Source organism: Pezoporus flaviventris, unplaced genomic scaffold (assembly GCF_033815535.1).
Source record: "Pezoporus flaviventris isolate CSIRO_AGI_PZ_B2104156 unplaced genomic scaffold, CSIRO_AGI_Pfla_v1 ptg000083l, whole genome shotgun sequence".
Classification (NCBI taxonomy): Eukaryota; Metazoa; Chordata; class Aves; order Psittaciformes; family Psittacidae; genus Pezoporus; species Pezoporus flaviventris.
In genome coordinates this window covers 13,311,598-13,327,559 of record NW_026892631.1, presented here as the reverse complement: position 1 = coordinate 13,327,559, position 15,962 = coordinate 13,311,598, and the positions used below count along the sequence as shown (strand labels likewise).

General features: G+C 41.4%; 1 long non-coding RNA gene across 3 annotated transcripts in view; it reads left to right on the top strand.

Moving 5' to 3' along the window:
• The first annotated feature begins 271 nt into the window (after positions 1-271).
• The window catches only part of LOC133280531 (uncharacterized), a 47,056-nt gene continuing 31,365 nt past the window's right edge, over positions 272-15,962 (top strand). For all 3 annotated transcript variants that reach the window (XR_009747207.1, XR_009747206.1, XR_009747208.1), the window contains exon 1: positions 272-3,015. This is a non-coding gene — a long non-coding RNA (uncharacterized LOC133280531). The remainder of the gene's footprint in view (positions 3,016-15,962) is intronic.

Below are 15,962 nucleotides of genomic sequence, written 5' to 3'. Positions count from 1 at the left end.
ATAAGTGATAGTTTCAGTGATAGGAAAGTCATTAACCTGTTGATAAAATTAATCACTAAAAAAAGAAACCATGTTCTATATCCTGGAAACAAGCCCATAATTTGCTGCTTTTCTTCCTGTATTTCTATGTTGTCCACTCTTTCTAGTCCACACCACGGCTGAATCTGTTTATTTCTGTGTATTTTTGTGTATTATTGATGTGCATGGGAGTCCTGATAATGCAGCATGATTTAGAGAATATATGCATGTGAATATTGCCTTCCAACTGAACTATATCCAGCCAGAGAGGCTAGAAGGCAGATCTTCTGCTCCCTCAGCTAGGGTGTATATGCAAAGCACCAGACTGAAGGAGCATCTATATTACTGCTGCTCAAAGCAGCAGAGACTCTGTCATACATAATACAGAGACATCATTACTAATATAAAACACTGCTGGGGAGAAGGGACACATGGGCGGGCCAAGATGGCAGATGGCTTTTAGCAGCATGCTGCTTTCAGTCCTTCTACCTTTGTAATTTGTGCAATTTAAAGCCTTTGGTTACTGTTTTTAGTCTGCTGTCCGTTGGCCCTGGTGGGAGTTTTTGTTGTTGTGCAAGAGTGCAGTGTATTTTTAGTGAGGGCCACAGCCAATAGTATGTGCTGTGTTCTCCTGGCGACTGGTGTTACAAAGGCAGGCTAGTCAAGAATAGCTTTTATGATCAGCTGGTTTGCTGAAGAATTGATGAAAATAGCAGTTGTCTTGGCTATATAACCTCTGCTCTGCTGTACTGCAGGATTTTGTGGTTGCTCTTTAAGGCACTGATATTGAGCTAGAAAGCTTTTTGGCAGCCAAAGAGGGAGGATGGAATTAAGAAATACCTCAAAGAGAGGCAGTTTGTAAGTGGGGATAGGGATCTATGGGAATAGCTTCCCTGATTTGCATAGCGATGGTAGAATTCTTTGTGGGGGTGAGGAAAGTTGAAGGAGCCAAGTGGCTCTTCCTGTGCTTCAGGAATGGTGTTCAGGAAATCTGAGGTTACTTCTGGCCCTGTTGTGTGGGCCAAAGTCACACAGGCTCCTTCAGCCTCAGCCTCCCATCTGTAAAGTGAGAATAACATTTTGCTATTTGAAAAGGCATCAAGTCATTCTCCATCCCTTCACTGAGACTCCCTCATGGATGATGCTGGAGGAGGGCAAGGCGCTGGAATACTTGGTGTCAGTGATAGTTCCAATGGGTAAGCCTGTGAATGCTCTGTGCATAGCTGAGGAAAGTTTACCTTCCTTTGCACAGGGGCAATCACAGCCATAAATTCAGCCCTTCAGATCAGTGCCTGCAGGCAGATGCAGCAAACGAGGTTGACTCATTTCCTATCCCCAAACTCCTTTTTGGCTCACTTCAGAACCATAAAATTTAGCATCTTATGTGGAGTGGGCTGCTCTCCTCTAGCTGCTACAGTGGATTTAATTCTTCAGGTGGCTGAACTGCCTTGCTGTGGCTTGGCCTAAAAGTGGAAGCACAGGAGAGCTTTGAAGGAACCCACTGCAAATGGGAGAAGCAGGAAATGGTGGAAATCTCATAAGGCACCTTTTTTCTTGTGGATAGATACCTGCTTTAATTTCTAGACTGAAGAAACGGAAAGAAGCAACCCTTCTTTCAAGTTCAAGTTTTCATGGATGCTTCTGAACTAGAAAGAAGCCCAAGATGCAAAGCCTGAAATTTCTCTGTTTTTCCTGCTTTTTCACAACCCTTCTCAATTTTCTGATGCTTTGCTTCCGTATCTCAGTATTTGTTCCTTTGTTTGCTGAGACCCTGTCTAATTAAGCAGGTAAAACCAGCCCTGCTAAGCCCAAGCTTTATTGTGCTGCAATAAGTACCAGATAAATTCCTAAAATAAGTTTAGGAATTTCCTACATATGCTTTTGGATTAATTTTTAGATTCCCGCTTCCTGTATTTTTATCCATTTCCCTATGCTCTGAAACATACATTGTAACTGGATTTTTTTATCAGAATTTGAGTGAACATGAAGCATGAATGTAATAGCCTATTTTCAACTCTATTTTCAGGAGCTGTTTTCATTCACAATGCGTACAGTAGCTATAAAAAGACATATTATATTTTCAAGGTCTGTCACATTATTTACAATGTGAGAGCATAAAAACCTCTCTGATGTTTCCTGATAAACAGTCAGAGCCAGTAGCACAGCTGAACAACAGGTTAGGTACATCAGGTGCACCACCAACGTCAGGTGGAGTAAAGAAGCCAAGGGTATAGGAACACATGCTTTCTAGAGGACAAGGGTGTACTCTGATAGCTGCACTTTCAAATGCTGGAGCATGTGGGTTAACACAAATGTTTCTGGTGTTTTGTGGCTTAGCACTGCTACCTTCCAGGCAGGCAGTCATCTAAGCAAACTTTCCACATGGGTGGCTGCTGAAAAACACAATGCCCCTTACCCTGGGGTGAATCCTAGTTTCGTTAAAGTCAATGACAAAGCTGCCTTTGACTTCAGTGGGGTCAGGACTGGTGATGTCTATTTTCCATTCAAGCTTTGGATTGGAGATATGCAGTAAAAATAGGCTTCCACTCAGGGGGTGGAAATTCTCCATGGGTTTGCAGATCTTTCTCCTTTATGGCCTCAGATTTTTCACCTTTATGGCCAAAGAGGGTTTATTTTCCTTTGTATCTAGTGTGCCAATAGAAGAAATTACTGTCCTTCTTCTCAAAGATTGCTTCTTCCTGACTCTTTAAATTGATTAAGGGAAAATTAGCCAGGTTAGTTTATACAACCAGAAATTGTGCTTTCAGATGGGATATTTGACCTCAAGTGAATTGGGGAGTGCTCACAGATGCTATGTAGCCCTCATCAGGGTAAAGCAAAAAACAGGAGGTAAACAGTTGGGTGTGAGTGTTAAACCCTGGGTTAGGAAAAGGCCATGTGCACATGGTTTAGGTCATTAGAAGAGTGTGGCTCCTTCATATGCTTGATGTGGCTAAAGGGCACTACCTGCCAGAGCTGTGTGCCCATGAAGTGAAGGTACAATGGTCTAATTATTCTCAGGAAGAACCTTAGAAGGATAGGGTGCTATATGGGGTGCAATAGCTTGCCTGAACCAAATCTTATTCCTAAGGATAAGTGAAGAACTTTGATTTCTGGGGCTTACATTCATGTTGGAAAAGCTTTTCTTTGTGTTCCTTCCCTGATAGTCCTGGTGTTCCCAGAATTGCTGCCACAGGCTGGGGCTGTGAGGCTGTTGCTGTGAGGTCTGCTTGTGGGATGGGTTGTCAGCCAGTGATATGTTCTTGAGCTGTGGGCTTAGTGCACCTTCAGAGGGTGTGAGGTACTTCTCAAGCAAAGGCCATATAAAGTTCTTTTAATCTTAACGTAGCTTTTATGGTCTGCTTGGTTTTTGTAGTGCTCCAAAATGACATTTCAGACCTTTGATGCTGGCTTTCCACATTTACATTTAAAAGCCACCCTCAGACTTACAAGGTGCTTGCAGAAAAATGTGGTTTCGTACATCCAATGAAAACAGGAGCAGCACTTACAGTGAGGTGTTTTCCACAGGTACGTGCAAGGCCCTAGTGGGCGTAGCTGGGTTTAGGTATGCCTTTCGGTGCTGGTGAATGCTCTTGTGATGGTTCTAACCGAACTGATAGGTTGGTATTTGCTGTCTGCCATTTTAGTGTCCCTGCCATATTTTGGTTTTCTCTAATGGATGCTGCTGGGCTAAATCTTTTGGAGAATGGTATAAATCAGACAAACCCAAAAGAAACAGAAAGTATCAGGAAGATGCTGGAACAACACCAAAGGACTCCTTCAGCAGGGATCAGAGCTTTAATTTACTTCACAAGAAACTGATTCATTTGGGCAATACACTCTCTGGATCTCTTACATGTGCAGATGGATGACAAAGGCAGGCTTCTTGATTTTCAAGTGATGGAAGTGGTTTTGTTATACAGTGTGAGGTGCAGGACTTTGTGCTCAGCTGTGCTTTACAAAAAGAGAAGGCTTCCCTTAATTTTTTATTATATAGTGCTTCCACACTTGAACAGCATCTTTTGCTGTGTGCCGCATACCTATGTACAAAGTGAACAGTCCTAGATTGCTGACCACAAACAGCATTGGGTACCTAGGATCTGTGTCTCCTTGTCTGTGGAAGAATTCTAACCTTATTTACAGAAAGAATTATGTGAACATTTATGCATCCTACAGTTTACTTTTGAAATTATTCCATAACTCCATAATTCACAGACTGCGCCACTTTGGTGCCAGCGTTTCTTTTGCATCTTGTTTGTTTGCAAGAAGGTTCTTCTGGCATTTTTTGAATTATAAGTTGGCAAACAAGATTTTTTTTCCTCTTGACTTCAAAGCAAACACAACAATAAAGACTTAACAGCTAGATCCTCGTGGGAAGCCTCCTGACACCTTATTAAGTATATTTAATGTCTGATTTTAAATTATGTTTAGAAATGAAGAGTCAACTTGTTCAATATACTTTGTGCCATTCAGATTCTGACTGTGAAGTCCTGTATCCTATGAGAGCAATGGAACTGCAGCCCTCGTGCAGTTCAAGGCAGCCGGGATCTTAGGGTTGGGATGATGGTGAGTGCACCACAGCCCTACAGTGTGAAGCTGCTGACCCCTGTGTACCCAGGAAAGACTTAGGGCTTCAACAGAGCGATTTGCTGAGGACACAAGGTGGCAGAGGGGGCAGGAGTGATGCTACACCTTGTTTTGTTGTAGCTTTTACGCAGAGTGGGTAGATCTGCAGGCTAATTTCCCAGACAAACAACTGAAAGAGCAAACTCACAAGGGATGTTTTGGACTCTTCAGTGATGGTTTTCAAGTCCAAGTTGAATGGCTAAGCATCAGAGAAGGTCTAGGTGTAGCTGATCCTGCCCAGCTGCAAGGAGCTGGGCCAGCAGATCTCTTAAGGCTCTTTTTGGCTGTAAACTTGCCTAATTTTGTTATTATAATGATGAAATTCAGGGTAAGAACAAGTGAAAAGGAGACAAGAAATTCTATTAGCTGGGCAATAACAGAAAAGGGAAATGCTTCTCATTTTTCCTTTTTCTGTCAGGCGACCACTCTGAAAACGAGCAGTTGCTGTAACACTGTCATCCTTTCCGTTATAATTTCCTTTCTCACTTATTGCTGCTGGGTCAAAAGGTGGCCCAAAAGGCTAGTGGAAATAGGTGACTTACAGATGGCTTCACTGGGGACTCAACTTCTCAGCCTTGAGTAATTCAAGGGGGTTGTTTTGCATTTCTTGTTACAGTGTGCAGCTGTGATTAAAGTGCATCAGAGGGCTGGGCAGCCCATCTTTTGATGTGATCAGTTTTTGCGCTGGTCTGTGCTACCATACTAGGTTGCTGCATATTTTTGGTAGAGAAAGCTTTATTGCTGTCCCTTTCCTGCCCAATTTGATTGTTAGATGCAGGTCAAGGCAGTTGAGTTGTCTTGAAGGTTGGATGGATGGATATGCCACAGCTAAAGTGTCTGGATCCTGCCTGTTTGTTGGAGCAGAGGGTCAGAGGAGGTGGACTTGAAGGCTGCAGGGTACTATTGCTAACATGGAGGCTGAACTTTGCCTGGGGAGTGCCCTTAAACTCTCAAGGTGCAGCATGCCCAAGACACACCAGCCTCCCGCCTCACTTGCCGTCTGGGACGAATAGTTCATATGGAAGACAAAAAAGCAACTAGTGGAAGGAGGTGTTCCACCCCATATGGATGCAAGGTCAGCCTGCCCTATTATCTATTTCTGTCTGAGGTAAGCAAAATCACTTATTACCAAATGGCAGCATCCATATGGGTGATCAATATGGGGACCTCTGCAGCTTGTTCCTTTCATGAGCGTAATAGTGTCTTCTGTTTTCTCTCCTTTGATATTTTTATCAGGGTAATTCAGTCTGACAATGTTTTTAAGTTAGGGAGAACAACCAAAGGATAAACAGTTCAGTCACCTTGGCCTCTTTCTTCTCCTACTATTAAAAGTGAGGCTAGCTGTTATTATGATATAGTATTTTACTCATTGACTTTCTTTTGAAGGTTCATAATGTGGAAGCTGTTTCGAAAAATCAATTTGCATAAATGCTTTTTAATAACAAAAATGTGTTTACTCTTCCTTGACTCATTAATAATTTTTCTGCATAGCAATTATATACAAAAGCTTGTGTGTATGTGTAGATACATGGATCTATATTCACACGCACACATATGTATACACAAAAGTTGTCTCCTGTAGCTGGAAAGAGCTCAACTGAGAAAAATAATGTGCCCACCAAAACAATTGCAATTTTTCAACAAGATCCCAGTGTTTTCTTTGTAAAAAACTAGGATTGGAAAAACATGAGGTTTTCCTGCCAGATTCCATTCATTTTCAGCAGGAACAATCTGCTCCTCTCAGCTGAACATTTTACAGCAAGAATGGCTGGAACTGAGGAACCAGCTCCTGTTTGGAAATAGTAATTGTTTTTAATGAAAATGCCTGCCTACCATTTGGAGCTAATACTAGAACCGCGATTCCAGTAGGACAAAGCATCAGCTGGACAAAAATATACAATGCAAGAGGGCAAGATGTCACTTTACCAGGAAAGCGAAGGAGAAGCTTGCTCTTTTTTCCTGCTTTTTCTTTTTCTCTCCTTTTCTATTGGTTTCATCTGTGGTTCCCTAAGAGATACCAGATAATAAAAAGGGCAAGGGCCAAAAATCACCTGGTGGTGATTGGAGTCATGCCAAACCATTGTATGTCTGAAAACAAAGCTGATGGTAAAGGAGCAATGTGTTAGACTTCCCTGATAGTTAGGGTTTGCTTGGGAAAAAATATAACCAGCTTGGCAGAAATAATCTGATGTAGAAGGAGATAGATGTGATTGAGAGAACCTGGGAGCTCTGCCTTGTACAACCATGTCCACTCACTGCAGAAACAAACATCTGAGGACACAGTGACATTTTCTGAGCAGAGGCAGAGATTCAGTGATGTCTTAAATGTCTCTATTTAGAACGAGGTTTTGCTGGGTTCTTATGATGGGACGCAGACTAGGAAATCAGAAAAGCACAGTATGTCTGGCTGCATTTAAAGCCAAATGAATATTTGCAGGAAAAGTAACTCCCAAACTCAAAAATCTATGATGGTGCAAACCCATTAATGGCAATACCTGGCTTTCACATAACATATGTGCTTGTCAATCTCAGCTTCCTACCCTCTACAGCAATGAACTCTGGTAAGGTATCTAATGCATTTCTTGCCATCACTTTAATGGTGTGAGTTGCCGTCACTAAATATGAAAGACATCTCCCGGTTAACATGAGGAAGTTAAAGCCCACCCTTTCACCTACCCTTGCTGTTAATAAGATTTTCAGCATTTACTGGCTTTGCTGGCTCAAGCTTGGTTTGGAACACTTGCTACCCCTCTTTGACATAACTTTTCTGTAATTCAGTTTATGCCAAATTGTTGACAAGCTCAGAATGTGGTCTATTAGCATAACAAGAGCAGATTCTTTTCAATTATTTATTTAGGTTTATTTTAAATGAGAGGAGTATATTAGTTGAAAAGACAAGAAGTATAGAGTTATATCTGTGATAGTCTAAAAATATGAGAGAGAACTGAGGGATTCATAGAGAGATTTGTCTTAGATGAGCTGATATAATAAAAAATACTAGATAAGGTTTCGGACACACCAAACTTGCTGTTTGACCAAGCCAGTGAAATGGAGTGTCTAGAATTTAGACTTTGATTCTGTCTATTAGGGGAAATATCTATTTAGATACTTTTAAAATGCCAAATACAATCATCACACTATTTATTTTCACAGCAGATGCAGGATGGCTTTTCATATCAACGACCATTGGAAACAAAGGCAACCAGGAGTGTGAACTCATTCTCACCCCAATAATTCCACTGTGATAACACAGGTTAATGCTGAAAATAATTCAGGTCACTGTGTGAATCTACCAGACCATAGCAGGTTCTTTACAGGCATTTCAGTTTATCATGCTGTGTTTTAAGAAGTCAAAAATATGCCCCTTAATCTGTAGCTGCAGCAGAAAGCTGTCCCACTGACAAATTTGAGTTTCACTTACAAATCTTCAGCTTGTCTTCCTATATGATCAGTGGGGCTTGGAATAGCAGAGAAGGAAATAAAGGTTGCAGCCAGCTTTGCAAATGCCCAAATTTCATAGTGCCAAGGGTCAGTCTGGTCTTGTTGAGGACCTGTCTGTATTCTTGGGATGTTCCAGGGGCCACAGTATAGCTTGGATGGTTGCAACTCAGGCTTCGGGTGCGTGGTGGAGGTCTGAATGGGTGCATGTACTGGAGCATTAAAATACATTCTAGGTTGCCCAATTTGCTCAGCAGTTGACCATCTTTTAGTGATTGGGATTAAAATCTGTTGCCAAAGTAGATATTCATAGCTATTTTTACAAGATTGCTGCTTGGTAATATAAAACCTTAGTCATACTCAGGGGGGAATCCTGAAGCTAGTAAGACAAACTGATGCTTGGCACTGTAGATCTAAGCCATAAATCCTTTGAAGAATCAATCATCTCCTCTTTCCTGAGTCTGCTAGCAACACAGAAAACTCTGGGGGCAACAATATATACACTGAAGCATTTGTGACTGCATTTTCATAGGGACTTACAGAACAAGCTCAACTACAGTTTGGTGCTTACTGTTGCTTACAAATCTGACTTGTTGATTGAGAATGCAGGGTTTTGCGATTTAAGCCCACATCTACAGAAAGCTGCTCCTAGAAATCTTTAGTTGAAGCTACTGGTGCACCAGACGTGCTGGGCTCAGATGAATAGCACACTGTCCTGCAGAGAACTGCCGTGTCTTGGATTCGGAAGGAAGACCTTTCAGCCCAGATTGCATCTTCAGCCCTGTGCAAATGTCAGCCAATGAATTTGTTTCTGTGAGAGCTAGATGCTGCGTTCAAATAGGATCTGGCGTTATGGAACGTGTATTTTAGTCTGGATGCTTGAGGTAGATCCTTGAGTTTCTGATCACTACAAGAGTACAAACTTGCAGATCATCTTGTGGTCAAACAGTAGATAATAATTTTCTTAGTTTTAGTGAATGCTGGTCATCTGGAAAGGAGTTGTTCTGCTGCTCATACGCAGGTCTGCCATTCAAGGAGGATGAAGAACATGAAATACGGCTTTTCTAACATTTCCCTGTATGTTTTGTTCATAAATCCCGATTTATTAGTCACTTCCTGTTTTGCTCTAGAAGGATCTATTAAAAGCCTCTCCATTAATTTCTAAATGGGAATTGGAAAAGGCGGTAAACTGTGCAATTGCTTCTTTGAGTTGGAAGAATTAGATCTGACACTATATTCTTGTTTGTGGGGCTTACTGGAAATGGGTGTTTCTCCACTGAGTGCTTAGAGATCTGACACAGCTGAGCATGTTCAGATCCATTCATAGCTTTGAGCATGGAGCAGTTTTATTATGTGAAACGGAGTAATCTTAGATTTCAAAAGCTTGAAGTAGATTTTAAGGGAAATAATGGTGCAAAATGACACGGTTTTATGCATAGTATTTGTGCGTGTTCTTTGAGTTGTGTTTGCTTCTGACATTCTCACACCAGTTTTGAGCATTTATTGCTGCATCACTTAGGTCTGCTTTGATACTTCTCTTCCATGAGCTCTCTGAAAGATCCAAGCAACCGAGCTTTAACCAAAAAGACTTTCCAGATCCCAGCTATTTCCTTGAAAGGGAATAGAGTAAGGCAGCATCTCTGTATCAATCCAAATCTTACCCATAAGGTTTGATATATATTAGATGTTACATACAGGAGAGCATGTAATGGGGCCATTGCATTCACATCTAGAAACCTCAGTAAGATTTGTGGAAGAAGTAGCTTTTGCATGACTTCCGAAATCGGGTACCATGTCATCACTGTTGTATATAACTTTTGCTTTGTTGCATAGCTTGACTGGACTTTTCCTGACCGTCTTTTCAATATTCCATGACTACAGAATTTTTGAATTCCCATTATTCTGCTGTTTAACATGCCTGAAAATTCTGTCTTATTTCACTTCTTTTAATTAACATTTCTACATTTTGGGGTATGAAATCAGTTTTCTCGTTGTTTCATGTGGTTATTAGAACTTAACTATATTTCAATCAATTCCTTGGTCCTCTGTGTTACCTGAAGCAGTAATAAAAATGTTCAGCCATATACATATATATATATATATGTATTTATATATGTACTGAATACCAACATTTATCATAGGAAAATATATTTAATTACTAGACAGAATTAATGTTTATTTTCCTTAGACTTCATTGGAATTTAAATTTGAATTTAAACTTAAAGTGTAAATTTTAATAGTTTTCAATTTTCCTTCCTTTTATTTTAATTTTTAAATGCAGTTTGAAAATTGCAAAAGGAAAAAGAGAACCAAAATTTAAAAATAATGACAGGAATTAGAGGTAATTGTGGAACATTGGAGTTAATTCCTTTGAATGGTCTTCTAGAAGAACCTATTTCATTCCTCTCCCTTGATTATATAGGGTCTTATTGCGGGCACCTGAAGTTAGATTTTGAAGTTAAACAGTACAAATCCCTCCCGTACTGTTTCACATTTATGGTGAATTCCTTTGTGGATCAAAGTTTATGTCCATGGCCCCTAGTTAGCCGAGTTTTAAGAAGTTTCTGTAGAATAGCAGGGGATATTGTGCTTTTAGAAATAGGATTGTAAAGTCTTAGACATCATGGGGAGGCTACAATAGAAAATCCTGGACATAGTCTATGATGCTGGCATTAAAATATGAGACCATTTCCTCCTGTTGGAGTTCCTATGGATGTTTCTACAGTTTTACGTTAGTCATTATAAGCCTAATGCCCTTCTCCAGGCTGCTTTCACTATTGAATTTGCTGTCTGTGAACTAAATCGGGGTTCATGCTGAGGGTTAGGATGCTGAAGTCCTTTGTTTTCCAAATGGCTCTTTGTGGACAGCACAACTGTTCTGCAGACTTGCTCTTTGTTTTGTGTTTGGACCTTCCTACTGACACTGTACACTTCATCATTAAGGGTCAAGATATGCTTCTCAAGTTTACTTAATTAATAAAAAATAATGTATATGCAGTCAAGAACCATTAAAACAATTTAGACAAACCTTCCCATACCATTATAGAATCCCAGACTAGTTTGGGTTGGAAGGGACCTTAAGATCATCCAGTTCCAACCCCCTGCCATGGGCAGGGACGCCTTCCACTGGAGCAGGTTGCTCCAATTCCCATCCAACCCGGCCTTGAACACTGCCAGGGATGGGGCAGCCCCAGCTTCTCTGGGCACCCTGTGCCAGAGCCTCAGCACCCTCACAGGGAAGAACTTCTGCCTTAGATCTAATCTGAAGTATTGTCATAAATCAATGTACTTACATATAATTACAAAATAGTTGGGAGAACATGGAATATAATCTGTTATTCAGCTGAACAGCTCAATAGGAGTATTATCCTTCAAATCAGCTGAAACTGCTGGAATACTCAGTGCAGTCATCCCAAATGCCCTACAAAAGGGCACACGTACGTGGGCACTCTTTGCTGTACATTGCATGTCCTGAAGCTTTCTTACCCCCACATCCTGAAATCAGTCAACCCGTCTTTAAAGTATTTGGCTTTGGGCAAGTACAAAGTTGTGTGGCAGGTGAGGGGTTAATGACATGCATGCAGCTGCTAATACTTCACTTCTGAGGCAATATGGTCTTCAGGGGTAATTTATCCAGGCAGGCTCTGACATGAGATGTGACATTTACCATCAAATACAGCTAGGGCCATTGCACATTTTCTTAGGGCTATCAAGACCTCCTGGTGGCCTTCTTTCTTTTTGCCTGCTGTATGGATTTTCATTAACCAGTTGGAGTCTCTCTGTTTCTACATCTACTTCTGCTAGGCATCTGCACACATGCTTGTGACTCTGAGCTTCCCTAACTACCTAGAGAAGGCTATTGTTACTTGACAACTGACCAGAGAATATCGAGTCGTCTTTCCACAGAACGAGGTAGGCTGAAGAGAGGTATTTGTGAGAGATGTTAGCAACTATATATATATAGGCTCCAATTGTGAGAGCACTAATTGTAAGAGGTGCTCAGGAAACAGCTGAAGGTTTAAATATATACCTGAAAAATACCTTAGAAAGGTTTGGAAACAAATTAGAAGGTACAAAGAGATAATGACTGTAAGTGGTGAAACTGAGGCGCAAGGACAGGGTGATAAGAACACTTGAGTCTCATACAGATTTGTTTGTCTCAATCTCTAGATCCGTTAGTCATAAGGCAGGGCTACCATACTGGTAGCATACTAAAGGTGGCCTGTGGTATGACTCCTGTGATACTGAGCAGAGGTGGTTTCACCCTTGTAACTGGTGTAGGCTGGGTTGGCTCTATGTTTGCTTGCAAGGGTTACCTCTGCAGTGAATGGACCTCAGCCCAAAAGCAGCCAGAGGCCATGCCTCTGCTGTGGATTAAGGTGGGCAGGTACGCTTGAGTAGGACATAGGTGTAGCTGGTTTGGGTGAAAGTGCCGGGAAGACAGGAGCCTCATTTGCAAGTGCTAGAACCCTGGCAGTCTTGTTTGGCATCTCCCGAAGCCTGGACAGTATATGCACAACTACAGCTCTTGAACACTATGGTGCTTAAGGGCAGGTTGGACAGAGCCTTGGGTGACATGGTTTAGTGTGAGGTGTCCCTGCCCATGGCAGGGGTCTTGGAACTGGATGATCTTAAGGTCCTTTCCAACCCTAACTATTCTATGATTCTTTCACCAAGAGGAAGGCAGGAAGGTTCTGCAGTCCCACCCTTGATCACAATGCAGATATGTCTTTCTTTGTGCCACTATCTGGCCTATCAGTTCTGCTCTCTGTTACCGTGAGTATAAATAAATCCACAAGCACTCTGACCTTCAGTTCGTCACACAGATGAAGAATTAAAAAAAGTAAAAATGAATTGGAACAAAGGGAAGCAAGGTAATTACACTCATCTTCACAATATGCAGTTCAGCTCCATCCAGATCTCTAATTTAAGGTCAGCCCAATAATTCAGTGAACAAAATAGAAGTGGATGCCATTAAAAACTGAATATTTACCAGGCTTCAGTGCCCACTGAACATAGCTGTTCCTTACCTTGGCAATTTGATTTTTTATTTGCCTGGGTTAAAACTGAAAAATTCTCCAACTATTATACAAAGTATAACTACAATGTGGATGTGAATGGCACCGGTGCTGGTTCTTGTTGGTTTTCACGCACGGGCTTACCATTTCAGCTTCATTCTTAAAGGGAACATTCACACCTATGCAAAGAATTTCTGTTTACTTTTCTCAGGACCTAATTAGGGATGGATTCTAGAACTGCAGCTGGTTTAGTCTTCTTGTAAGCCTGAAATGCGTTAGAGTGTATGAAGGTTATTCATTGAGGCAGGCAAATGAATGGGTGGTCTCTGTTCAATTTTTAATCTGCACGTTCCTTTAGCTGCTGTCTTTGATGATGCTCTCACCAGAGAGGCCAAGGGCTAAGCAGATAGTGCTACAGAGCAGCTTTTTTTTCTACATTAAGATTTCCTACTGTTACTAAATAAGCCCAAGCACAGCTCCCAGAAATAAAAGTGATGCATAAGCAAAGCAATGTCATCCAACCTGGGAAACAGAAAGACTGGAAGACATGATCATAAAAATGCTGGCAGTGATAAATGTTTTGTCCACACTAGAGCTCCTGTCAGCAGTAACAGCAATGGGAAATTTTTAGGGAAATCTCAGATACAGAGGCATTAAAGTTGGTTCTTGTAGCTCAAGACTGAGGTGTGTTTCTGCAGGGCTATTTCAGACATGATTACTTTGTTCCTGGAGTACTTACCCTCTGGATAAATCAGGTTTTGATTTTCTTTGGTCTGAGTTCATTTATGAGTACAGCCTTCATTTATAAACAGTATGAAGCTGTTTATTAACTGATGCAGGCCCCTTCTTCCTAGTGATGTGTCAATGAAATTCCAGTGCTTTCTGGCTGTGATGTTCAAGGTGTCTCTTTGCCAACAGGCTATACTGCAGCATGGGTAGGACTCTGGCTCTCACTGTGAGATCTACATGAGAGAGAAGGAGGCTGAAGGGAAGAAAGTACATACTCAGGTATTAGCAGCTTCAGTAACTAGCAAACAATAAAGAGAAAGCCATGTGAAACAATAGATCAGATGTGAGGTCTGAAGTTTCTCTGTTTCAGGGCTTGTTGCAATGTGAAATTTGAGTCTTTGAAAGCTCTGGCCAAGGAGTCTTCCAGCTAGAAAAGGCTGCGTAAGATAAACAGGACGTAAGAGCCTGGCTAGTCTCAGGTGCTGCTGAGCAGATACCAGCAGGTTTGGGGACTTCAATCTGTAGGAGGGCAGCTCCTTGCCCGTGCAGCTGTGGGTGCTGATCACGCTCCTCGCTGTGTTGCCCAAGGCTGGTCTCCAAGTGCTGTGTTGCTGAGGTCTGTGGGGAAAAGCGTGAGGCGGCCTGTTTCAGATAAATGGCATCACCTATTGCAAAGACAACATCTGGATTTCAGAGGGATGCAGTAACTTGTTTTCTGGCCTAGCTGACAGCAAACAGTTCCCTGAATCTGTGGGAACAAGGAACATAAAATACTCTTTCCCACTGGGGTAAATTCATAGCATTCTAAGTAAATTCTACGTATCTCTTTCCCCTGAAAGCAGCAACACACCTTCTCTTCATTTGTATTTAAGGGCTAAGTGCAGGTGAGGAGTGATTTTATGGGATGGAAGGTTTGGGGGGAATTCTCTTCTTTATGGGGGTGTGTCTGTATGTATGTATATGTATGTAACTGAAATAGGGCATTTCTGCTAGCTCCTGAACCTTAGAGTCCATAAAAAGACCTTATGACTTCTCCTAACAGTCACTAGATCTGCAGCAACAGACATCAGAATAGTTTAAATGGTTTGAAACTAAGTATGTGGCTACAGCACCACTGATGAAAATAACTTACTTACCAGCATCAAAGATAAAGTTTCAAGTGTAAATAGGTAACTGGGTGTTCCTCAGGCCATGTTTGCTGATAAGAATTTCACATTTTTCTCTCTCTTTCAAAACGCTGAGGCTTTGCTCAGTACTTGCTGTTAATGTGGGTGAAGTTGGCCATATGGCAAGCAGAAAGCAGTGCTGGGAGAACTTTCACACATAGCTAGTGCAGTGCTTCCTTTGCTAAATGAAGATTTTCTTCCTGAAGTCCAGATTTCACATTCAGATCTCTGGGGTAACGCATTAAACCACAGACAAGACTGAGGTGTTTGCATCCAGCCTGTCTTAATGCCTAGGAGAAAACCACCTTCTCTTTCATTCTATAGAGCTGCTTGTCTTTTGAAATCTCTCTGTTCCAATCGATATGGGAGCCGGGGGAGGGAGGTGTTCTGTTAGATTTCCTGTTAAATCTACAGCAGGTTCATCAACAACTTCTTCACCAGTATCTTCTCTTAGCATTGTCCCTGAGGAGTTTCTCTGAATCCTCCTTCAGCTTTGCTTGCAAAAGTGCATTATGTTACTGCAAGTTTTAGACTAATTTTTCCATTTCTCAGATCTAGAATGTGTTCCTCTAAAATCACCTATTTCAGCCAAAGCATCTGTTCGAGTGTGATTGTGTATACATGTTTTTCTTTGTATGACTTAGTTTGTCATGTTTATTTCAATCTCACTGTGGTATCTATCCATCCATATGTCAAGCTGCAAACCAATATTGATTTCAGAGGCCATATGCTATCCTGATGTCTACAAGCATTTCTCCTGGTAGTATCAATGGGAGCTCTCCCTGTGGAGTATGAAGGCTTTCCAAGCTTGGGCAGTGCTGTTGATAGTTTTTGTGTTGGCTGATCAACTTTTCCTCATGACAGACAGGAATTCAGGAACAGTTCTAAGGAAAACTTGCTTAGTAAAGTGACTGTTTGTTGGGAATCACAGTTTTCCTTTTAGCAAGATTTAACTGCAAACTTTATG